Source organism: Euleptes europaea, chromosome 4 (genome assembly GCF_029931775.1).
Source record: "Euleptes europaea isolate rEulEur1 chromosome 4, rEulEur1.hap1, whole genome shotgun sequence".
NCBI lineage: Eukaryota > Metazoa > Chordata > Lepidosauria > Squamata > Sphaerodactylidae > Euleptes > Euleptes europaea.
Window position 1 is genome coordinate 94,048,252 of NC_079315.1, and position 26,244 is coordinate 94,074,495.

The 26,244-nt window shown below is 41.4% G+C and overlaps 1 protein-coding gene across 1 annotated transcript in view; it reads right to left on the bottom strand.

Moving 5' to 3' along the window:
* Positions 1-26,244, bottom strand: part of RNF180 (ring finger protein 180) — a 67,137-nt gene that overhangs the window by 25,204 nt on the left and 15,689 nt on the right. The window lies entirely within an intron of this gene.

Consider the following 26,244-nt stretch of genomic DNA (forward strand, 5'->3'; position numbering starts at 1 on the left):
CCTCTAAAGGCCTCAATAGGATGGTATCGCCTCCTGTGTCAAAAGCTGCAGACAGATCCAGAAGGAGCAACAGAGAAGCATGACCTTTGTTTACATCCAGGTGGAGGTCATCAACTAAAGCCACTATTGCCATCTCTGTCCCATGTGTGTGTGTGTTAAGTGCCATCAAGTTGCTTCTGACTCATGGCGACCCTATGAATCAATGTCCTCCAAAACGTCCTATCCTTAACAGCTTTGCTCAGGTCTTGCAAAGTACGATAGCCTCAGTTTAGTCATTTTAGCTTCTAGGGTCAGTTCAGGCTTGATTTGATCTATAACCCACAGGGTTTTTTTTGTGTGGCAGTCCACGGTATTCGTAACACTCTTCTTCAACACTGTATTTCAAAGGAGTCTACTTTCTTCCTATCAGCTTTCTTCATTGACCAGCTTTCACACCCATACACAGTAATAGGGAATACAGTGGCATTAACTTGATCTTGGTTGCCAGTGACACGTCCTTACACTTAAGACTCTTTTCTAGCTCCTTCATGGCTGCCCTTCTCAGTCTCAATCTCCTTCTGATTTCTTGGCTGCAGTTTCCCTTTGGCATCCTGTCTTTCCTCCAAAGGAGTTCAGAAATATACTATGAAGTCTGTTAGGCTGAAAAAAAGCATTTCAACTGCAAGGAAGCTATGAAGTATATAGAGCCAAGTTAAAGGACCTGGCTAACAGTACAGCAAGGCTTATGCCCACATCCCTTAACAATGCTGAAGCATTTTATTTATTATTCAGCGGTATTCCAAAGGCTTTACTGGGATAGATTACTTCTACCTGTTACTCTGGCCTCTTTTTAATGATGTTTTTATGCTCTGGTTTGTTTTTAATGGCTGTATCGTTTTATTGTATTGTTTCAGTTCGCATCCTGGATTGGCATAAAAGAGGCACCATAAAAATGCCACAAACAACAATAACAACAGCATCTTTGCCTGTTTCCATTGTTATTAACTAACAGAGCGTGTATTTCATTGGTAAATAAACCTCTCAGTTCATCTCACATCCCTCCAATTCACCAAAGCAACTGCAGTTACAGCTCTTCTGATTTAGTGGCAAAGGCACTCCCTGCAGTATGCAATAGCTTGTGTAAGATATGTACAAAAACACAGCAAGGAGGAAAAAGGTATGAAACTAAATGGGACCAGAGGGGGGCAAACCCCACCAAAGTCCTCTGACAGCCGAAGAAGCAGACCTTTCAAATTAGACCAGCAAGTGCTTTGAGGCTTTTGTGCTGAGGTTTGCTATTCAGTATAGCGCTGTATTATTTTAGGCTTCTAGCAAATGTATGCTTAAAATCAAGGCTTGCCAAAGAGGTCAAAGTTTCCATATTAAGTTAATAATTATTGTTAATAATTCACTTGCGCTACCCCCCCCCCCCGCCCCAAATTTGGCTCTTTACTAAAACGCAAGTCGAAAACATCAAGAACAAAGTAGGTTAAGAAGCTCTTTGGAGCTATGAATTGCAAAGAGCGATATCGTCCTCTCAGGCTTTTCTGCTTCAGCTTGGGAAAGATAAATTGCTCATGGGGAAAACAAGAAAATGGGTATTTTCTTCAGCACAACATTGAAATTTAAAGCGAACGCTGTCTATTTATGGTACCAAAATGATCGATAGGCACTGGGAACCTGAAGGGATAGAATGCTGAGGCAATTTTCATTATAAATGAAAGGGCCTACTCTAATATAGCAGCTAAGAGACTGAGCTGTGAAGTCCCCAATTTAAATCTTGCCTCTGCCATGAAGGTGGCTTTTGGCAAGCTATCCATCTCAGCCTTACCCCCCACCAACACTTGCCATATGTGAGTGTGTACAGTGGCATCAAGTCACAGCTGACTTATGGCAACCCCATAGGGTTTTCAAGGCAAGTGATTAAATGTTGTTTGCCATTGCCTTCCTTTGCAAAGTCCTCCTTGGTGGTCACCCACCCAATTACCGACCCTGCTTAGCTTCTGATATATGACGAGATCAGGCTATACCATGCCATTCCACATCCCACTTGCCATATAGGGAGGATACTAATAGTGGCCTAACTTGCTGTTGCCCTGACCCAGCTAGCCCAAGCTAGCCTAATCTTGTCAGATCTTGGAAGCTAAGCAGGGTCGGCCCTTGTTAGTATTTGACGGGAGACTACCAAGCAAGTCCAGGGCTACTATGTACAGACAGACATGACAAACTACCTGCTTGTCTCTTGCCTTGAAAACCCTACAGGGTGACTTGACAGCAAACAACAACAAAAAACAAACCTTGTTGCTGTTGTAAGAATTATTGAGCTAAGCTGTGAGCAACAGTTTGAACTGTCTAAAGTGCTATATAAATGTTAATACGTTGTATAAACCAGCCAGATGACTGAACTTTTGTCAGAAAGCTATGTATCACTAATATTAATTTCTCAATAACACAAAATGGGATTGGGCTGTATCCAGCTATGCGATTTTGAAGAATTTAGGGCATTTATGTTTTCTTAAGACGGGCTGGCGGTTTCTGCTGATTCTCCCTTTCTTTTCCTGGACTTCAGTGGAACCTTAGAAAACAAGACGTGGGATAAATTGGGGGTCTGCGGTGGAAGGGAGAAAACTTAAGTTCTCTTAAATCTTTGGAATGGGTGGTAGGTATAGGCCTATCTGTGGAAATCATACAAAGCATCTATCAAGTCCTTCTGCATCCATCACATGGAAAAAGCATGATGTAATGATGAAAACACAACTGATGGAAAGATGTTAAGCCATTAGACCTGTCTTTGAAGCCAGTGATGAATTTAGTAAGGTAAGCAAACTATAGGAGATAGAATAAAGTAAAAATATAGAAAAATACTAGCTAAAGATATAATGTACATGTACAAGCTTTAGAAATCTTTTTAAAAGCATCATCCAAACAGGGAAAAAAACACAGAAGAATGAAGACTTGGAATAAATTTAGAGAAGACAACTCAGCTATCAAAAACATTACTACTCATATTTTCATTTTCATTGACCACTACATTCTAATCTGATCATAAAACCAAATTAACATTTCCCCTTTTTTGCACTGTCTGCACTATTCTAACAGTCCTTCCCATTCTATAAGGAGACTCCTAATCTTAGCTTTCTTCAGATCTACTGTTTGTTTGTACACACCAGTCACTTCAGTAATGAATCTGAATAATCATATTAGTGACATAAATTAATTATGAGGTCTTTGGTTGAACTGTCCTTTGAGGAAACTCCAGAATTAGGTCACGTTCACACAAACATAATTACTTTATCGTGAATATGTAATAGGCCTTAATTTCTGTTCTTACTGGTGAAAGACAACAAAAAGCTGCCTCCCTTACCATGGATGGATTATGCAGATACAATATGCTCATGTATGAATGTTCACAGATAGGCGCTGCTTTCACACAGCAATGATTCTCTGTGTTGCACTTGCCAGCAGTTTACCACACGCTTCCCTTGCCTCAGCCCTCTGTGGCCTACAATCCTGCCCTCTTTCCCACACCATTTTTAAGTATTAGCAGTCGCCATGAGTCGGCTGTGACTTGATGGCACTTTACACACACACAATTGCTAGATAGGGCTGATGAAAGGAGCCATCACGTTCCAAGCACAGAGCACTCAAGCTCTTGGTTATACTAATGAGACTGGCAGAAGCAGGACAACGACCTACTATCTCACACCTTGCTGCCAGGTCATACTCAAAAGGGACAGAGACTGCTAAAAGCCAAATGGCTAGAAGGAAAACTCTTCCTTTTGGGGTAGAATCATAGAGTTGGAAGGGGCCACACAGCCCATCTAGTCCAACCCCCTGTTTAATGCAGGATCAGCCTACAGCATCCCTGAGAAGTGTTTGTCCAGCCGTTGCTTAAAGACTGCCAGTGAGGGGGAGCTCACAAGTCTAGTCAACCCATTTATCTAATTGCATTTATATATTTTTGTCACCCTCATATGACTTTTTCATCAACCTTGTGAAGTAGGCTATGCTTAGAGATAATGACTAGCTCAAAGTCACCCAGTAAGCTTTGTAGAAATTTGAAACCTAAGTGAAATTTGAACCTAAGTGTCCCGTCTGTTGTCCAATACATTACACCATGGTGGACCTCCGTCACTATAATGACTACTGTAACTGTGTATACAATAACCTGTGTAATACCAATGATTGTTCATTTACGCAGGAGTTATTTGATTGTGCAACAGACAAATTTACACAGGAATTAATTGATTGTGTAACCAATAAACAAAACGTGTGGTGACACCTTAAAGCAGAAAGTAATTTATTGTCGTATAAAGTTCTGTAAGCAACAGTCCACTTTATCTTTGCATAAGTAGGGTTCCAGATTCAATAGTTGGCTTGTCCATTTATTTACTTTAAATAATTTATATTCCACGCTCTCCTGTATGCTCAAGGTGGCTTGCTGACAACTAAAATAATATGTAGTGGACAGCAGCAGACGCAGTAACATTCCAAAGACATTGTCACCTAAAACAGAAGCTTTCCTCCACTAATAAAAGTAGATGCACATGTTGAAAAATATAGAAGCTTGTAGCTGTTCATTTTTGGTTACATAAATGGTTATATAAAGCAGCATATGCTCAGAGTTGTTCAAACATTATCTATATAAAAACATGAACATTCTGTCAAGGCAGAGCTGTGCAGACATGGGTTGGTTTGATTCTTAATGGCTCCCATTGAGTACTGTGGGATAAAGTAAACAAGCTGCATTCCAGGCCACAGTTAAAAAGAAAAAAAATCTGCTTCTCACTACAGACATTGGGATCACCAAGGGAAGAAGGAAATGTTTAACCCCCGTGCCTGTGGTGTCTCTAGCTGCGTAAATAAATAGGCATAGGATTGGATCTAGCAAAAAAAATCTCTTGACAAAGGAAGTGGGGTGATTTTTTTCACTGATTCCCATCTCTCACAGCAGACTGACTTTCCTCTCATGTGATCTGATGAATCTGCCGTCCTCCCAGGAGAAGCATTTTGGGGGACATTTTGGCCTGCAGTGGGAGGGGAAGAATCCTGCTTTGCTGATGGAAATGTTTCTGTCAACAGAGATTTTGCATGGGATCTAACCCATTTTTCTGTCATCAGAGATTTTGCATGGGATCTAACCGATTGTTATGCATGGCACTTGTGGCGGGACCAATCCTACCCACCATGAACTTGAATGGCCTGGCCACCATCTCTATAGATTCCATGGGGGTGGTGGTGGGAAGATGCTACCCATTAGAAATACTTTTTCTGATGGATTTCCTTCAAAATACTGGATAAAAACTTCTTCTACAGTTGAAATTTTAACACAATGGAAAACATTAGGCTATAATTCTCTTTCAATACAATCTGTAGGGGTTTGCTATTTGATAAAAATAGGATTGTACCTTTAATTTCAAGTATCTGATTAACTGATTGCACATCTGAATAAATATGAAAAAGGTGGCAATATATCAGTGTTTCCCAAAGTGGGCAATAATGCCCCCTTGGGGGCGCTGAAATGATCCAGGGGGCGGTAGTAGCCTCAGGTGCAATTGGGGGGTGTTGAATAAAAATAAGGGGGTGGTGGAAGCATAAAGAGAAGAAAATTTGAAAAACTGTTCATACATGTTTAATCTGTTGTGTAACATAGAGTTAAAGTCATAGTGATTACTTTATTTTCCAAATAAACACACAAAGTGTAAGTTATAACCAATCAGTGGAAGAGGCAAATCTACTGTGAAACTAATGAAGCTTAAGCCTCAGGGCCCCTAATCCTGGATAGCCCCCGTGAAGCAACTTTTTTTAAAATGAGGGAATTTCTCAACAAAATCGATGGAGTTTTTTAGTGATAGAAAAATAAACCAATGGGTTGAAGTAGTTAATATTGACTTTAGAATATGCTCTAATACCCATTTCATATGGCATCAAACTGTCCCTGTAATTGGTCAAATTTCAAATTTTTCTTGGTGGCTTGTAGGGCTTACTGAGCTTGCCAGAATCTATTCATAGTCTACATTTTGGCAGATGGATCCTCAAATCCTTTGTTGGTGCTTGGCTTAATAGTTCTATAGCTCAGCCCCTAGGCTAGAGCCAATTGGAACCATAAAAAGACATCGGAATTCTTAATCCAGGGTACACTCATCTCACTTGTACATTTTAACACCAAAATTAAAGATTTTCACCTCTTTACTCTAACAATACCCCTCTGATGACCTTCTACTTCCCTATTATTACTTATTTATTAGTTAAATTTATAGCCCGCCCTCATTCCCAAAGCCGGGCTCAGGGCAGGTTTCATGATGCTAGGCCTCAAGTGCGGCCTACAGGCCCTAGGTAAAGGTCCCCTGTGAAAGCACCAGGTCATTCCAGATCCATGGGGTGATGTCGCATCCTGAAGTTTACTAGGCAGACTTTGTTTATGGGGTGGTTTGCCAGTGCCTTCCCAAGTCATCTTCCCTTTACCCCCAGCAAGCTGGGTACTCATTTTACCGACCTCGGAAGCATGGACGTCTGAGTCAACCTTGAGCCAGCTACCTGAAACCAACTTCCGTGTAAGAACTGGAAACAAGCCCTAGATAACTTACACCTATAAATGACTTTATTGTTCTGAAAATGTGTCGAATCTAAGGTCCTAAAAATGTGTTACATTTTCCTTGGATACTTCCCAGGTCTAGGTTGCTCAGATATGAACTGTGAATTCTGACCTTAGACCTCAGTTCCCAGGTGTGGAGGGGCCAATTTGGATTGGTACAGAGGGGAGAGGGGGCTTCAGTCTCTCGCATTTTATGAATGGATAGTTTGCCTTGGATTTGTCACTCTCTTGATGCACGGTATTAGAATTCGAATTCTCAAAAAACTATGCACAGGGACTGTTTTCCGCGAAGAAATTCCAGGACTAATCTGAGAAAAATTCTTTAATGCATAATTCCCCCTTCGAAAATGCGTCTGTAGTACACAGCTTCCCATCCCCCTTCTTTTGATTTCTTTTGGTTCATGCATACTCAGTAGCGATAAATTGCGAGATGGCCACAAATAAAAAACATATTGGCGCACGCAAGTCCCTCCCCCCTGCATGTTCTTGGGCTTTCATTGTAATTGAGCCCAGTAGCCCCCTTTAGCATTCTATCGGTAATCCTGCACTACCAAACAAAAAACAAAAAAAACACCGTTTGATCAGGACAAGGTCTGAAACTCTCTACTTGCAAGTAGACAGCCAGCACAACAGACAAAGTGGTGGGCCAGAACCTTTTCTCCCTTATATGCTAGATTTCAGTTTGAATGGATTATGTGTGTGGAAAATAATTCAAAAGAAGAATACCCCCACCTGTGATCTGAAGTCATACAGTCCATTCTACGACCCCTTTATGCTGCAGGTATAGAACCAGCATCATCCTGAATGCTTCAGAAGGGGAAGGGGTGGCAAACAACTTATCTGCTATCATTGAAGGCATCTTCTCAAGTGGGAGAGTTTAGGTGAACTCTAACGAGAGATGGGCTTTCTATGTTGATGTTCTTTGGCAAGTAAGCAGTTTGAGATTACCTTCTGCTTTGCATCGATATTCATTTATGCAGATATTACATAAAATATTCATTAATGCTCTTATATCTTTAAAATGAAGATAACAGCTCTATGATAGAATGTGCACAGCCTTTCAAGAGATCAATGGAAAACTCATGCCTGCCAAATAAAGCTCAATTAATAATTCACCAGATGGCTCCCAACCACTGCAATCAATACCGGCTTTTAACTCAACCCAAGGAGGGGCAGGGAGGAAAGAATCCTTCTAACTCTCAAAAACAACAAGATTTTAAAATGTGAAACAGATTTTTCTTTTGAACAAAAGCATATAAAGAAATGTCAAGATTTTCCTTTCAGAAGCAAACTGCCCCCGCCCCAGCTAGGATTCTAATAAACAGAAGTACAAAATTAGAACATTAAAAACCCTACGGTAACTTTCTTGTGTGCATAACTTCTGCTAGCACTGCTCTTTTGCACGTTAGCCTGTGGTCACATAAAGAGATAAGAACAGTTAAACAATTATTTTAAAAAGCTTTACGTCTTGTTCTCAATAAAATATTAAATTGAAAGTATAGATTCCTATTACCCATACTGTGTTCATGTGCATTAGGTGAGTAGAGGCTGTTTCATGGCTTCCCAAAGCACCACAGTTCACTATGGAGAGAAAAACAGGTTGCATACCTGTGACTATGGTTCTTTGAGCAGTCATTTGTAAATTCACACTGATGGGCTATGCGTATGCACAGAGCCACAATTTGGAAGCTTCTAGAATTAGGTGCAGGAAAACGTCTTCCCTTAGAACTCAGCTCTGAATTGCCCACGTCCCATGGCAACTTCACCTTTGCTAATCAGTTTACCTATGTCTGCCCCAGAGGTGACATCAGTTTGGAACTTGAGGAATGGGCCTAGGCCAGGGGTCTGCAAACTGCAGCTTCCGAGCTGCATGCGGCTCTTTGGTCCGTAGAGTGCGGCTCTCTGAACTTGGTCGAAGCCCCTGCTCTCGTGCCGGCAGCCGGGCTGCGGAGCCGGCACGCCTGAGAGAGAGAGCAAGCGCGAGAGAGAAGGCGAGCGGGCGTGCTGTCTCTCCCCCACCCCCGCCGTGGAGAATGGCCAGGTCCCCCTTTCCCTTGCCCTCAATGGTTGGGAGGCTAAAGCCTCCCCTCTCCTCTAGCTGCGAGATTGCTGGGAGGGCGGCTTGGCGGTTCCTGCCCCCCCCGCCTATCAGCTGTTGGGCGGGGCGGGCTTCCTTTGGTAGACCTGGCCTCCGGCTGAGTCCCATTAGGAGCCCATGTCTACCCACTGGCTTTCTTGGCGGTAGACCTGGACTCCGAGGAGGGGAAAAAGTCCCCCTTCAGAGGCCAGGTCTACCGATTGGCTTCTATGGGCTTCCGGAGGCCAGGTCTACTGCCAAGAAAGCCAATGGGTAGACCTGGCCTTCCAATGGGACTCAGCCGGAGGCCAGGTCTACCAATAGGCTTTTATGGCAGTAGACTGGGCCTCCAGACGAGGACTCCAGACGGGGAAAGGGAAATGGCAGGGACTTACAATTTAATTTTTATCAATAAATAAGATCACTATTAAGTATGATATCAAGTTTTATTCTGTGTACCTATAGTTTAATTAAGACTTAAAACTTTAATTAAAGTTTATTAAGTTAATAAACAGTGTACCTACCTATATAGTTTAAGTTTAAGAAATTTGGCTCTCAAAAGAAATCTCAATCGTTGTACTGTTGATATTTGGCTCTTTTGACTAATGAGTTTACCAACCCCTGGCCTAGGCAAATGCCTTCTTTGATGACTGCTTTGGAAGACCCAATATATATATGGAACAAACTTGAATCGTGTAAAACAGATTAGGCTGAGGGAGACAGACTGGCCCACAGTACCCTACTGAGCTTAGTGGAAAAGTGGAGATCTCTCTGTCATCTTTGGCACTGGCAAAATAAACTAGGCTACTTCTACATGGCGAAATTATCCGTTTTTCTCCCCACGTGGGAGTTTTTTGCACACATTCCTACTGTTAATCCCTCACTGGTTGCCATTTTCACTACTACATCACCGGACAGTTTTCTGAAGCTTAAAAAAATAACAAAAAGACCCTTGTCATGACTATAGCATGGCTCACAGTTCAGCTGATGACTCAGAATAACTGGCTGATGTTTCCTTAATGGGTATTAATTGTGAGGAGATAAGTCCCTTGATACTATCCAGAACAGCTCAGAGAAGCTGAAAAGAAGGGCTGAAGTAGGTATGTGTGCATGAAAAAAGCAAGTTTGAGTTTGGAACAGAGAGCGAGAGAGAGACTGAAGCACCTTGGGGTGCAGGACCGCACTCTCTAATGGGAAGTGAAGATCTGTCTCCTAGTAGGAGTGCTGTCTTCCTTACACTTGCAAATTAATAACATTTTAAATTCTTTTAAAATGATTTCACAAATACAAACTGTAGAATTCATATCACACCCAAGGCAAATCTCTCGCAGCCTGTATTCCTTATCTTTAAATAATTCTAATGTCTGTATTTGGAAGAAACAAATAGTATAAGCAAACCACAGGAATCCAGGGGTCTTCTCCAAATCCATGTAACATTGCAGATTTGTCCTGCAAAGAAGCCTATGCCTCAAAGACAACATGTTTTAAGGCAAGCAATAATTCACTAATGGTTTGAAGGTGAGTGAGGGAAAGAAAGTGAAGGAACTGGTCATACTGGAAGAAGGTAACACCAAATCTCAGAAGTTTGAACAATATGACTAATTTGATAACAACAACAGCAGATGACAGGGCAAACTGCACAATTAAAAGGGGATCAAATAAAACCATTACTCTGTTTTAAAGCAGACATACAGACAAGCATTAAAGACATGTGAAACAACAGTCAAAACAGCTGCAAAAGAAACCAGCAAAACTGAGAACGTTGTCAAGCAGGGTCATGACATGGATGCAGGCAATGGCAAACCACCTCTTGCCTTGAAAACCCTATGGGGTTGCCATAGGTCAGCTGTGACTTGACAGCAAAAAAGTAAGATGTATTAAAGGTCCTTTTCAGACACTGCCATCTGGTATACCAGGAGTCTGAAAACAGCTCACAGTTCCTCCTGACATGCATAGTCACCCTGTTGTCAAAGAAGTCAATGCATGAATTTTCTGCTTTTGGACATGTGGACCAGAACCCTGAAAAAATTAGGGTTTCATTTAGAATGTACAGAAGCTCTACATGTGTACAAAATGTGCACATTGCTCCTTTCAGACAACATTGAAGCTACGCACATTGAGAAGGCTGCAGTTAGGAAGCATTCCCAATATTCATGGATGGCAGGCTCTCAATATGAACACATGAAGCTGCCTTATACTGAATCAGACCCTTGGTACATCGAAGTCAGCATTGTCCACTCAGACCGGCAGCGGCTCTCCAGGGTCTCAGGCAGGGGTCTTCCACATCACCTACCTGCCCAGTCCCCTCAACTGGAGATGCCGGGGATTGAACCTGGACCTTCTGCATGCCAAGCAGATCCTCTACCACTGAGCCACAGCCCCTCCCCGACATGAAGCAGGCAGGCAGTGCAGGGGGGGGGGTGTCACGCGTCTCCCCCCCCCCCCCCGAGGTTTCCCGGTGCCCTTAAAGAACACGATGCACGGGAGCCTGGGGGAGGGGGAGGTTTCCAGTGGGCGTGATATGCATGACCATAACATTGAAAACACGTCAATACAACCTGCATGTTGTATTCTAAATGTGGCTACATCATACATTTATACAATACTTTGAGTTCTTAATAAAGGAAAGTTTTTAAAAAAACCTAAACAAAACATGTTTTGGGGTTTGAGCAAGGCGTTAACACATTATGGGTAGAGTATCCCTTATCTGGACATCCCATATTTGGACTGATCCAAAAACTGGACCCTTCGAGCATGCATGCAGGCAGATCCACGCTCCCTGCTTTCAACATTTCCTCTCACCTAAAATAATAAAATACAATAAAATACATTGCAGGTGGAGACTGAAAGTGTGCCATTGTTAGTTTGTTTTGCTATTTGTTGTTGCTCTTGTTTAACAGCTGATACAGGTATTCTGGTGAGATAGTTACCCCTTTGCTTTCTGATGGTTCAATGTACATAAAATTATTATAGATATTGTTTAAAATTACATTCAGGCTATGTGCATAAATTGTATATAAAACAAATTAATTTGGGTCCCATCCCCAAGATATCTCATTATGTACATGCAAAAATTCCAAAATATTCCAACATACAGAAAGATTTGAAATATGGACCACTTCTGGTCCCAAGTAAGGATAAGGGATACTCAACCTGTACCGTGAAAAACTAAAGCAAGTTAAATCTTTATGGAAAATGAAACTTCAAATAGTATGGAAGGAATAAGGACTGCTTTCCTGCCAACTCTTTTACTTCCAGTTGCATGAATTCTTGTAACTGCAATTATGGTACTGCTGCAATTATCTTTACAGCAGAACCCACTATCACTGTTTGGTGGGGAAATGTATTAATTGTGCAGCCCTTGTCGTTTTAATAAGAGACACTGTCATTTGCCACATGGTTCTGCAGGCCACCATTTCTAGGAAAATAAACAAAAAAACTATTCTGAATTGAAAAATAATACTGAGTAAACATAAATTCTGACATGTAATGAAGTTGTTGTAATCGAAGGGGCATGATTATAGTTGACATTAGTAATTCCAATACTAATTTTCTTTTTGGGGGGGAGATCAAATGCCTTATTATGTAATAACGTTCTTCTCCCTTTCTGATTCAATGATCAAAACTGCTGTTTAAATGACTTACAAAATGTAAGACAAAATAACTAATTGGTTCTTCAAAACAAACAATACACATGGCAAGCAGAAAACAATACAAAAAGTGTCTATGTATCTCTTGTAAGTTGGGATATACATTATACATAACATTAGTTCTGGTATTAAGAGTTAGAGAACGCAAAATGGGGGAGAGGAAGCTGCATGATGGTTGGAGCTGAACCAGTTAACTCCTTGATGATCAATAATTATTATATGCTGTCCCATCACCTTTTGTCGCTAGGCCCTTTGCTTCGTCTGTCGGCAGCAGTGACAAGTGAGAACACCGGGCAGAAAATCTAAGTAAGTGATTCTATTTTTAGGTTGCTTCGTGTCAGGCTTCAGTACCCCATCGCGTCTCTGTTTGCAGTGGGGAATTGGCTTTAAGAGTAGGTGGGGAATAGGGAAGAGCAGTAGGAGCAAAAAAGTAAAGAAAAAGGAATGCTCTAGGGGTAGAATGGCCATGAAGTCCTGGTGGGCCAACTGCCTGGAGGACTACTCAGCCCCAAGTAAGCAGCAGTCCTGGTCCTGAGCTAAGGGGCTGGTGGGTAGCTGCAAACACCAGCAGCTGCGGCCATGAACAAAGGGATAGGCAGGTGAGTGCAGCCACCGGGGCTGGTACAAGGAGCCACTGCTGGAAGCAGGATGGATAAGTGGACACAGCTGTCAGGAGAGAAGGAATGGGTTGGTATGCCATCACCTTGAGCGGTGGGATGGATGGGCGGGTGGGTGGGTGCAGCCACAGCTACCAGGGGAAAAGGGCAGGAACAGTAACTGCAATTGAACGGGTGGGCAGATGCAAGCAGCAACAGCAACTGAGACTGATCCCCTAGTGCTGTCGACATCGAGGCATCATCCATGCACGTCATAGGGGCCAGAGCCCCTAGCGCCACAGTAAAACGGCTTTCTATGCAGCCTTTCGACCTCGAGGTCTCATCCAGGCACGTCATGGGGGATGGAGCACCGAGCCCCTAGTGCAACCGTACAATGGCTGTTCTCAGAGCCTGTCGACTTCGAGGTCTCATCCATACGTGTCATAGGGGACAGAACCCCTAGTGCTGCAGCATATCCAGTCCTTATCACAGCCTTTGGGTTTGAGACCTCTTTCCACACACGTTGTGGGGGAAACCTAAGCCCCTAGTGCATTAGTAAAGCCGGATTTCCTCACAGACATTCGAACTGGAGCAACACAGCCTGAATGACTTGTAAAAATGAGAAAGAGACAAGATTAAAACAAGTATCTGAGACAGAACAGACCATTAATTTGTGGCATGCTCATTCTGCATTTGGCAGAATTGTCAAAGAAAGCCATATTGGCAAAACAGACATCAAATGGTGAGAGAAATTTTTTTCTGAGTTAGAAGAAAAGACACAAGTCTCTCAAATAGAACAAGCATTATTAATTTGTACCATACTATTGTACATTTGGCGCATTTGTTAAATAAAGCCATATTGACAAAAGAAAAGAAATCAAATCCTGAAGAGAAGACCTTTCTAAGTGAAAGAAAAGACTCTTAAACAGAACAACAATCATCGTTATTTTGTGCTATAATCCTTTCATATTTGGCACATTTGTTACATAAAACCATACTGGCAAAAAGGAAATCAAATCCTGAAGAGAAAAACTTTTCTGAAGTAAAAGAAAAAGCACAAATCTCTCAAACGTAACAACAGTCATTACTTTGTAGCCACACTATTTCTACATTTGGAACAGTTGTTTAATAAGATTACACACTGGCAAAAAAGAAATAAAATCCTGAAGAGAAATTTTCTCTGAGGTAACAGAAAAGACGCTCTGAAACAAAGCTAGTGCTCTCTCCACGGCGGCGAGGAGAGAACTGAGGGGGGAGCGCCCCTCCTCCCTCCGTCACATGACCATTGGGCGGGAAGCCGGCTTGCTCTCGTCCTGGGACGGAGGGGAGGGGGAGCACTCCAGGCGTTCTGAAGCTCCTAAAAGCTTTCTAGTCAGTTCTCCGCAGCTGACCTGCGCAAGCGCAGTCCCCATGCGGGACTGCACAGAAGCCATGAAGATGAACAAAGATTTGTAAGTACATGTGACAACTATCTGCTTTTATTCCTAGGAGCTGGAGTTGATGACCAGGATCCCCAGAAATGTCACAGTGGATGCTAAAGAACACTCGGGAGTCTGAGTTAATGACCTTGTGCTGAAGCAATGTTGGCTGCACCTCATCATCTGCGTGATTGTGAAGAGATCCTGAGGCAAGCCTCTGGGCTTATGTGCTGCAGCCAGTTCCCTTGATCATCTCCTTACCCTGTAAAATCTGTCTCCCACTCAAGGGCTGAGAGCACATTGCTCTTCAGGGGAAGACAGTGCCCAGCATCTAATTTAGTGCTTGCATAATAAATTCTACATACTCTGCCTCCACTCACTCCCTTTCAATAGATTAATTGAGCTAGTATGCCAAGCCCATTGCCTATTGATGATTATTGCTTTTTTGGATTGTGTCCTTGAGGGGTTCGAGGGGAAGGGGGGCTTATAGTTAGCTTGGCAATTTTTTGGATCTTTCTTTCTTTCTTTCTTTCTTTCTTTCTTTCTTTCTTTCTTTCTTTCTTTCTTTCTTTCTTTCTTTCTTTCTTTCTTTCTGAAATGTAATACAGAGTCTGAGGCACTTCAGCAAATAAAAGGGAATGTCTTCTTATGTTCTTATGTCATCAATGGCCAATACTGGGAGAAGATATAACCAGAAGAAATGTCAAAAAGGGATACAAAAAGAACTCCACTTGGATGGAGAATCTTTATGAACAGCATTTGTTTATTTAGAATGCATCTATCTGAAATGTCTAAGAAAAGTATTTAAAATACTTCTATCTGACATGTCCAAGAAAATTTGCTTACATTGATGCTCCCATAGCTTGCTGGGGGTAAAGGGAAGATGACTGGGGAAGGCACTGATAAACCACCCCATAAACAAAGTCTGCCTAGTAAACGTCGGGATGTGACGTCACCCCATGGGTAGGAATGACCTGGTGCTTGCACGGGGACCTTTACCTTTTAGGGTTGCTAAATCTTGAATCTGCATGGTTTTCAAAGGACAGACTTTATTTTTCCCTAGTGCAAAATTCGTGAACCCATAACAACCAACATGATTCTCATCACCCCTGTCTCCTGTCAATCAATAATATAAGTAAATGTTTTGCTGTTTCTGATGGTGGGCAGAGGTGGTGGTGAAAGAAGAGACAAGGAGGAGGAAGGGATAAACAGAAATAAAATGAGGGTGCTCTTACCAAATACTACAGTCCTTGAGTTTCTCTTAATTGCATCAAACCATTAAGCCACTTGAATGGCATCCATTGGCCATTGCCAGGAGCAGAAATCCTGGTTCCTGTATGCATTCTGAGGAGTTCTCCAGGTCATAGAACCCTTTGATTGGCAGGGAGTTCGAATGGAATTCTAAGGAAGGCAGTTATAAAACTGACAGTTGGGAATGGACAGCTGAAGGAGAGTTGTTAAATAGACAGAGTGGGAGACAGCCGAGTGAGCTGCAAGCTGTCTGTAAAGGTTTCTCCTTCGGAGTGAGAGGACTACACTTTGGTTTAGGATCAGGAAGGATCCAGAACCAATTATAAAGGAAAATAGCTGTACTGTTGAGAGGTCCCTTTCACTAGAGTTATTTCCCATAAAATACTTAGGAGATCCCTAAGTATTTCATGGGAAATAACTCTAGTGAAAGGGACCCAGGGATCCCAGGTCAGTTTAAGGAAGAAAACTGGGAAACTGTGTATATGTTCCTAACTCCTCCAACTTAAGAACTACTATTTGAAGAAGCTTATGTTTATGAAAGAAAGCAGAGACTGCCAAGAGAAATCAGTCTCAGTACTTAATAAAAGTATCAACACTGGTCTGTGAACCACCTTAGATACTTCTTGAATTACAAAATATCTCTTATGTATAACCATTGTAAATTCCTCATTCCTGTTGTTCTGTTACAAGCCACATTCACATTATGACACTTTATTTACCTGACATTACATTCCCCTTGAGACAAAACCATTTTAAGTATTACTTCAAAAAAAAAAAGCCTCTAGTGTGCCAAATTTTCTGACCTTTACATAAATGAAAGTAGAGCATCCATCATACTATGTTTTGAATGCCTTTAGTTATTCAATTACTCTGAAATACACTGATGACATTTCACACAATTTCACAGATCCAGGTTAAACCAGCTCCAAATTAGGTGTGAATATAATAGAAATACCAAAGACACTTCCTCATTTCTTCTTAGAATTAACAGTCACCTGCTTAACCGATAATTATGAGTTTTTTCCTCTGAAAAAATATTTTGGCTGATGGGAAGAAATGTTCTGCAAAACCTAAAAGTTTTCACGATCTTCAATTACTTATTTGTCCATTAAAACATATTTTTTGTTATACCTATTGTGCTTTTTTTAATTGGATGAACAAGACTAAAGTTACTTTATGTGCTTTTAATTTAAACAAATGTATTTTGAATGACAACAGCAGTCATCATTCAAATAATATGGCAAACAAACTCAAAAAGCAAAAAGAATCTGGAAGGGAACCTCCTTCAGAAGCACAGCTTGAGATCAGCCTTGAGGCAAACAAACAAGCAAACAAAAAGACAGCAAGCATGATTTATTCAGCACTTCTGCTCTGGCCACTGGACTGAAAACCTCTGTTAAAGGGAACTTATTCTATCAGCTGGTTCCTCTGTACCTGGTGTCTTGTTGCTATGGCTGGAGAAGGATGTGGGGAAGTCTCAGAGTCAGGGAGCTTCACAGTCCTATGAAAATTAGTTATTGTTAGTCTATGTAGAAAGGAATACTTTCAATTTATTGTAATCATTTACACTTCTTGGGCCAGCCATAACCTCTCAACCACATGGGGTAGGAAGCCCCGGACTCACTCTGATAAGCCATGGTTTGTTGTTGTTAGGCATGAGCCATATCTCGGAATTAAACTACTCCTTGAACTGAAATAGCAATATTAAAATGTTAGATAATATGTTCATTTGTCTGTATTTTTTTGAATTGAACGGAGCTGATAGAGTACACTATACAAATCAAGTTATGAACTGATGGCAAAGCCAGCTAATAAAAATTTCATGTGTTATTTTGCCTCCCTTACGTTACTCATTGATTGTTTTCCAGTAATGCTTTCTGGGCCTAGAGAAAGACATGCTTCCACTTACTTAAAATATTTTAAATCCCATTGATATCAACATTTAAAAGGCAAGAAAGCAGTTCCTTGGCTGAGAAATTATAGGTCTATCACAAGACTTTTTATGGATACGTTAAAAAAATCAGCCTTAAGAGACGGTTTATTAGCAAATGCTGGCGGATTCTTAGATGCAGCAGTGATAAGTACCCTTATTATGTTTAAAAGCTAAAATCACCAGATATTAGCACTGTTGCTATTTTAATTCAGAAAACACTCTCCAAACATAATGCAACGTTGGTTCATAAAAGTTTAGTTGGCCATTGTTATTCAGCTAGAGGAAATTTGGTGCCCCCTGCTGTTTAAAAAATGCACTTCTATTATATGCCTTGTGGGGAGTCCTTTTGTACAGTCAGATTAGAAGCAAATAGTTTTGATGCAATAGTTCTGATGCAATTGTACACTGTGGTGTGTGGGATTTACATTAAAACTGTTGGCAGACCTACATATGACTTAAGTTTGATAAGACTCTAGAACAATCATTTCAGTAGGAGCTTTTGCATGCCACACAAAACACACGGATACATGTTCTCTTAATCTGCAGCATTACCTATTATTTGGAAGAGCAGTGTTAAAGTATTAAATTAATTTCTTTTTTTTGCATTTAAGAAGAAAAATTAGAAATAGTTTTGATGCAATAGTTCTGATACAATTGTACACTGTGGTGTGTGGGATTTATATTAAAACTGTTGACAGACCTTCATATGACTTAAGTTTGATAAGACTCTAGAACAATCATTTCAGTAGGAGCTTTTACATGCCACACAAAACACACGGATGCATGTTCTCTTAATCTGCAGCATTACCTATTATTTGGAAGAGCAGTGTTAAAGTATTAAATTAATTTCTTTTTCTTTTTCCATTTAAGAAGAAAAATTAGAAAGCAAACCATAACTCAAGTCTTATGGCACAGAAAGGGTTATAATGAAAAAGTGCAAATGTCTGCTAGAACTAGAATGGGGTGGTGGAAAGGGCCCTCAATTTGCAGCAAATTTACGGAGACCCCATAGGGGTTTGCAAGGCAAGAGATGAACAGAGGTGGTTTGCCATTGCCTGCCTCTGCATAGCAGCCCTGGACTTCCTGGGTGGTCTCACCTCCAAGTACTGACCTGGGCTGACACTGCTTAGCTTCTGAGATTTGACAAGACTGGGCTAGCCTGGGTCATAGAATAGAGTAAGGATATTTCCAGATTTTCTTCTCTCCAATATTCCCACTCGGTTTCACAGCCCCAATTTACCTTTCCTGGTCAGAGTGTCACTGATGCCATTAACCTGGTTTGAATTTCCAGAATTTTAAAGGCTGCTGTGCACGCACATTTGCCATGTCATTCCACTTAGAATCATAGAATCACAGAGTTGGGAGGGGCCATACAGGCCATCTAGTCCAACCCCCTGCTCAATGAGGGATCAGCCTACAGCATCTCTGACAAGTGATTGTCCATCTTCTGCTTAAAGACTGCCAGTGAGGGGGAGCTCTCCACCTCCCTAGGTAGCTGATTCCACTGTCGAACAACTCTTACTGTAAAAAATGTTTTCCTAATATTCAGCTGGTACCTCTCCGCTGCAATTTAAACCCATTATTACAAGTCCTATCCTCTGCTGCCAACAGGAACAGCTCCCTGCCCTCCTCTAAGTGACAGCCCTTCAAATACTTAAAGAGAGCAATCATGTCCCCCGTCAACCTCTTCTCCAGACTAAACATTCCCAAGTCCCTCAGCTTTCCTCCTAGGGCTTGGTCTCCGGGCCCCTGATCATCCTTGTCATTTTCCTCTGCACCCGCTCCATTCTGTCCACATCCTTTTTGAAGCGGGGCTTCCAGAACTGCACACAATACTCCAGGTGTGGCCTGACCAATGCTGTGTACAGTGGAACTATGACATCTTGCAATCTGGATGTTATGCCTCTGTTGATGCACCCCAAGATCGCACTAGCTTTTTTTGTCGCTGCGTCACACTGGCTGCTCATATTTAACTTACGGTCCACTTGTACCCCAAGATCTTGTTCACACACACTGCTACCCAGAAGAAATTTTGATCTTACCCCATCCAGTATGCATGTCCCTCATTTTTATTACCCAGATGAAGAACTCGGCACTTATCCTTGTTGAACTGCATCTTGTTCACATCCGCCCACTTTTCTAGTGTGTTCAGACCTTGTTGAATTCTATCTCTGTCTTCTAGTGTGTTTGCTGATCCTCCCAATTTGGTGTCATCTGCAAGTTTAATGAGTAGTCCGTCCACACCCTCATCCAGATCATTTATAAAAATATTGAATGAAATTCTTCTATTCCTTGTGTCATTCTCTTCAGACCAACCATATCCTATATGTTAAAACTTGTTTTTATTGTTGTTTTCCGCAAGTCATTCTGCACTCAACATTTATTTACATTCCTTCGCAGCTTCAACTTTGCCCGCTTTGCAACTGAATGGTTTTCTAGCGCTCCTCTGGTTCTCCATTTTAAGGTCTCTCTGCTTTGCTAGTGCTCACCTAGTTTGCCAGGTGAAGCCCTGTTCAGCTAGCTGATGCTCATCACTGGTTCCCATCCCTATTATATACACTAACAAATGCGAATATAATTATTATTCAGTTTTTTGACAGCATGTAATTCTATGCACGATCATATAAACATTCCTTAGTAGCTTCTGTTTTATGTGTTTTTTAAAAAATGACTGACTTGCACACTCCAACTTGCTAAGGCTTGAGGATGAAATTGAGAACATGGGATAGAGGGGTCTGTTTTACCCATCAGGCCTAGAGCTATAGCACTGTGGTTTACATTACTGTCTTTTATCCAGAGGCCATGGGTTCTAGTCCTACAGCATGTTGTAAGATTATTCCTCTTTCTACAATTCTTAACACAATTTTGACATTCCTAATAACACATCCTGATCTGGATGACTCAGGCTAGCCTGATCTCATTAGATCTCAGAAGCTAAGCAGGGTTGGCCCTGGTTAGTATTTAGATGGGAGACCACCAAGGAATTCCAGGGACTCTATGGAGAGGAACGCAATAGCAAACTACTTCAGCTAGTATTTTGCCTTGACAACCCTACGGGGTTGACACAAGACTGCTGCAATTTGAGGGCACTTTACACACACAATAAGACACTCTGACCTGGATGACCCAGGCAAGCCTGAACTTAGTAGATCTCAGACCACCAAATAATTCCAGCGTTGTTATGCAGAGACAGGCAACAGCAAACCACCTCTGTTAGTCTCCTGCCTTGAAAATCATACGCTATAAGTCAGCTGTGACTGCATAGCACTTTACAGACACACAATAATAAGACATTCTTAAAACATTTTAAAACATAACATACATATTGCTTTGAGGTCTACTCTGTCTACTTATAAAACTTGCCATTTTCTTTTTCCCCAAATGTTTCAATTTGAATTAAACTCCATTTCAATTAAATTTAAAATTGTAATAATGTGTCAACTATTGCAAGTGTAAGATCTTTTATTTAAAAGACAGTGGCTTAAATGGTTACATTATAGTTTCAAAGCTGAAATAAAATATGGCCTTTAAGTCGAATAAACATTTGTTCAGGGGCAAGAAAGTAAGTGTAGTGCTATCTATTCCATTTTGTTTCTGGCAAATACTTAGTGCCGATCAATGCTCTTAGCAGTATATTTTTATTACACCTAGGGGCACACTCTTCTTTTTGCAAAGAGGAATTTGGAGACTGTACTGGATATAGAAGGTTACTTAGCCATGCATAATTCCACATTTAGCTGGCTAATGCAAGATAATGGTGATGGAAGCTGTGATGAGCTCTAGCTCATTGAAGAGGGCTTAAAATGGGGAAGTAGATAAGTATTAGTAAGCTAAAGTAGGAACAGAATAGGGGACCAGATTGGCCTAGCAGGGTTAGATAAAATGTGTATGCGTAAAAAGTGGAATGTATTTGATCATTTGTGTACATGGCTTTAATGTTCTCTATCAACAGGCAGATGAGCATTGCGAATACATAAAACAGTTACAAAATTGAATTTGGAAACCAAATGTTTGTTCTACAACTTGTAAATGTCTGTTCTAGTCAAGATCATGACATCATGAAATGACTGGGAGATCCTCTTTCTTTGGGACAAGCAGAAACAGGTGTTAGCTTCCTCCTGAGGGAGGGGCTTTTTCTGCTACCTAGTCTATAACAAACTGGAGGAGAAAGTCAATGCTCCACCACGTACAAAAGTTTATTTTATAAACCAACAGAGTGAGAAAGGAAAACTTTGCTGTATAAGAAACAGTGTAAGAAATGAGTTAAAGGATGGCCGATTAAACAGGTAAACTGAGTGTACAAGATGAAATAATCTAGCCTGAAGGAATTAATAAGAGTGTTCTGTTCATGATGAGAAAAGCAATTTACAGGTAAGAGACAAAATCTGTTTCTTAGGCTGGATCAGGATGCCAAATTGAAATGACTGGAACATACAAAAACTGGTTTTCCACAGTGGGCTCTCTGTGAGCCATCACTGGATCATAGTTTAGCCCAGTATTCACCTTCTGATACCTCGTGAAAGTAATGATAGTTGACTAGTAGTGCTATGGATATGGCCACTAATGGCTGCTGAGATGGCAGGTCCCTAAACAGGTTGAGCACTAATAATGTCAGGCACTTGTTCTTCCAATGACTTGTAAATTCCAGTTATAAACACAAGAAGTCACATTAGTAGGATAGTTAGACTCTTTCATCTCCAACCACAGACGGAGCTGAAACGATAGTTAATACCATGAAATCCCTTTGAGCAGTCAATATAATATTGAGGCCCTCTTGAATTTGACTGAAACTTTTTCCTAGGCAAAAAGAAGACAAAGAGAGCTCTCACAACCAATGAACGTGCTTTACTTGGGGGGGGGGAGGAAGAGGAGGAGGAAGAAGAGTTGGTTTTTATATGCTGATTTTCTCTACCTTTTAAGGAGAATCAAACCATTTTACAATCTCTTTCCCTTCCTCTCCCCACAACAGTGGCCTTGTGAGGTAGGTGGAGCTGAGAGAGTTCAGAGACTAGCCCAAGGTCACCCAGCTGGCCTCATGTATAGGAGTGGAGAAACCAACCCAGTTCTCCAGATTAGCATCCACCACCCTTAACCACTACACCACACTGGCACAGTTCAGGATGAAGGAAAACCTTATCCCTAAGAAAAAAAGTTCCTTGGCCACAGAACTGTTGAGACATGCCTAATTGAAATTAGGGCATGCTCCTCCAACTTCATGGGAATTTGATCTCAAACAGAACTTTAAGGGGATAGTGAAACTTAAACCAGGGTCCTTGGTTCTGTGAGGTACTATAAAGATGACCTTTGCACGTTCCTGCAGTATCCTCCAAAAGACAAGAATTAAGGTAAGAATAATCAAAAGGATTAAGAAGCCATTTTGGCAATCACCCCCAAAGTAAAAATAAGAACTATCAGTAACTGTATAATTAATCTTTCATTTCAACAAAGCACCAGAAATTAGATGGAACAGTTTTCATGAGCTAACATAAACCAGAATCATCCTGTAAGAAAGCCCTATGATCAACATTTTTGGCTGGCCAATTCCCATATACATGTATCATTGGAAAGTATGCCAAAGGAACCTGAAAAGTAACATTCTCAAACAACAAAGAACGTATCTCCAGTACCCCTACAGAGTAGCTACAGATGAGGTAATTCTCACCCCACAATCCCATGACCAGAAAAACACCCACAAAAAGACAAGCTTCACACTGGCAGGCTGTTAGTTCTTTTACCAATTGATTCTTTCCCCTTCTAGTGCTTCCCCTGTGAGTTCAGCCCCCTCTTCCAAAAGCTGTCCAAAAGATGACCATCAATCATCAGACTCCTGGAACATCACTGGGTCAGGCAACTTGTCCTCCTCTTTCCCTATTTCTCTTTATCCCTTCCTTAATATCTAAATTCAGCCTCCCTTTGGAGAGCGCACTCATTCATTCTCAATCCCCTTCTTCCACCAACCCTAAGCGGTTATAAATATAGCTCTTTTCTTTCAGTTTCCTCAGTGTCCAAATCTTTCTTCCTGAGGGGCAGTACAATCTGTACACAGGTGGGATCTATTATAACCAATGAAGAGTGGGTAACAATACAATTAGAACATGAGGCAAGATACACTTCTCTTTTGATAATGTATAATGTCCTTTGAGATATGCAAAATGCTTTTAAGAGCTGCTGCTTCTGAGAAATAATAGCTGCTAAATAAGAGAACTGCTGTGATTTCCCCTCCTTTTCCCTTTCTCTCCTTTTCCTGTCCCATTTTTTCATAACTTAAAACCACCGATTATTTAATAAAAAATATTGTACCAAACATGCTGTTGCGCATACACAAAGACCCCTAAACCAGGTTGGATTAGATGCTGGACAACTGTACCTGTTTATCTATGTTCCCCTTGATAACAGGATTTGCAGAATGGCAACAATAGGAAAGAAGCTGATAGAGAGCAAGGCTTGGTCCACATCAGAACATAAGAAGAACCCTGGAGGTTAGACCAGTGGTCCATCTAATCTAGCATCTGGTTTTATAAGGCTGCCAATGAGTTGCCTGCAAGGGCCATCAAGGCATAGAGGCAAAGGCTTTTCAATGCTGCTGCTTCCTAGTACTGGTATTCAAATACTTGCTGCCTGTGGATATGGAAGGTCTCAGATATAGCCAGAAATATAGGGGAGCAGTTGCTAAAAAGATAGTGGAGGATCCTTCTGCAGGCCAGAATCAGGGCTAGCCTGGTTTCTTAGCTAAATATGCCAAATAGGGAGTCCAGAGCAGAACAGCCTTGGAGAGGGGTAAAGAACAGAGGAATAACAGACTAACATGGCCTCTAATAGAGTATAAATAGTATGATTAATATCAATAGATATGTATTGGGGCTCAGGTGCAAAAAAAATCTGAGAATGGCAAGAATGCCCAACTAATGAAGATACAGTTCAAAGATATAGTACAAAGGTTGATATTGGTTGGGGTCCAGCAAATAATGTAGGGGTATGCATTTGGATATACTGAACCTTCTGGGTGCCGGCGGAGGCCTTCGTCGGCCTCCTAAGGACTATGGTAAGTGCCGCCAGCGCATTTCAGGAATGCGCTGTTAGTGTCAAGAATGTAGTAATGAAGTAATAATGATCTTTTAATAAAAATATAAAATGGAAGCAAGAATTCTCTAATAATATTTTTAATTGTTCACTATACCCAAAGTGAACCCAAAACCTTGCTGGGGTGTATCTCTAGCCAGGAGATTAACCATTTCATACAGGAAAACAAACTAAGGCCTAAGACTTCTTAAATGCATACCTATATCTGAATCAGGCCTGACAAGAGTCTTATGAAATAGGACGATCCCTTTAGTCAGTGTGGCTAGTAGCCATTGATGGGCCTATCCTTCATGTATCTGTCTAATCTCATTTAAAGTTATCTGTGCTTGTGGCCATCATCATGTCCATTGGCAGTAAATCCCACAAGTTAACTTCTAATTGAGTAAAGAAGCACTTCCTTCTATGAATCTGCTCACCATCAACTTCATGGGGCACCTTCGAGTTCTAATATTATGTGACAAGAGTTCTCTCTATCCACTTTCTCCATCTCATGCATAATTTTATAAACCTATCACGTCTCCCCTTAGTCACCTTGTGTCTAAACAACTGCAAACCCTCAGACTCTTTAGCCTTTCCTCACCTGAAAGTTGCTCCAACTCCTTAAAAGATGGAACCTTGTGGGACCTTGACGCAGAAGCCAGCGGATTGGCAGTCTGTCCAGGATAACACCATCAGAAAGTCCTCTGCTACTTAGAAAAGTGTAGTTTATTTCACAGTGCAAAGATATAAAACAAATACTTCTTACACACTCTCCGCTCAGAGCATCCCACACAGAGCTTCAGTTTCACTCCATTATATACACCTGGTGGTCGCAGCCACCAATCACAGCAGATGCTTAGTCATTCTGACTTGGTAATGCATTGCATCAGCCACCTGGCCATAACCGGATCAGGCCAGCTCCCTCTAGCTCTCCAGGGACTTTCCAGGCTGTTTGCATCATTACTAGATCCATCTGATCTAACCTGCACCTGTCAAACTAATCTGACAGCCTTGTAATATTGACAGACCTTACTGGCAGCAGTTCCCCAGCATCACCTGCTGAAACCTACCCTCCCAAGTAGGACCACAAAACAGTGTCTCCCAATCCTGCTCCTGAAAGGCAGTCCTAAAGAATACCATGATCAATGGTACTGAAAGCCACTTAGGGGTTCAGGAGAATCAACCCATCTCCCAGCTCAGGTCATCCACCAGGGTGACCAAGGCTATTTCAGTCCTATAACCAAGCCTAAAACCAGATTGAAAAGGATCTAAACCATTTGCCTCTTCCTGGAAAGCCTGACATTCCAGGAAGCTGATGGTTTTTACCATCTTGAGTAATTGGGTATTATCTGCAAAGTTGCCCATTTCACAGCTCACCCTCTATTCCAGATCATCTGTGAACAAATTAAAAAGAACTATTGCCAATATCAACCCTTGTGGGACCCCACTGGTTATTTACCTCTGTTGCAAGAACGAGCCATTTATTTCTACTTTCTGTTGCTTGTTATTTAATCCACCGAAAAACACACCCTGTCATCCCATGGCTCCAAAGCTTACTTGGAAGTCTTTGATGAAGTACCTTATCAAAAGTCTTTTGGAAATGCCAAGTAATGTCTACTGGAACACACTTATCCACGTGCATGTGAACCTTTTTTTAAAAAAAAAACTCCAAAGGGTTGGTAAGGC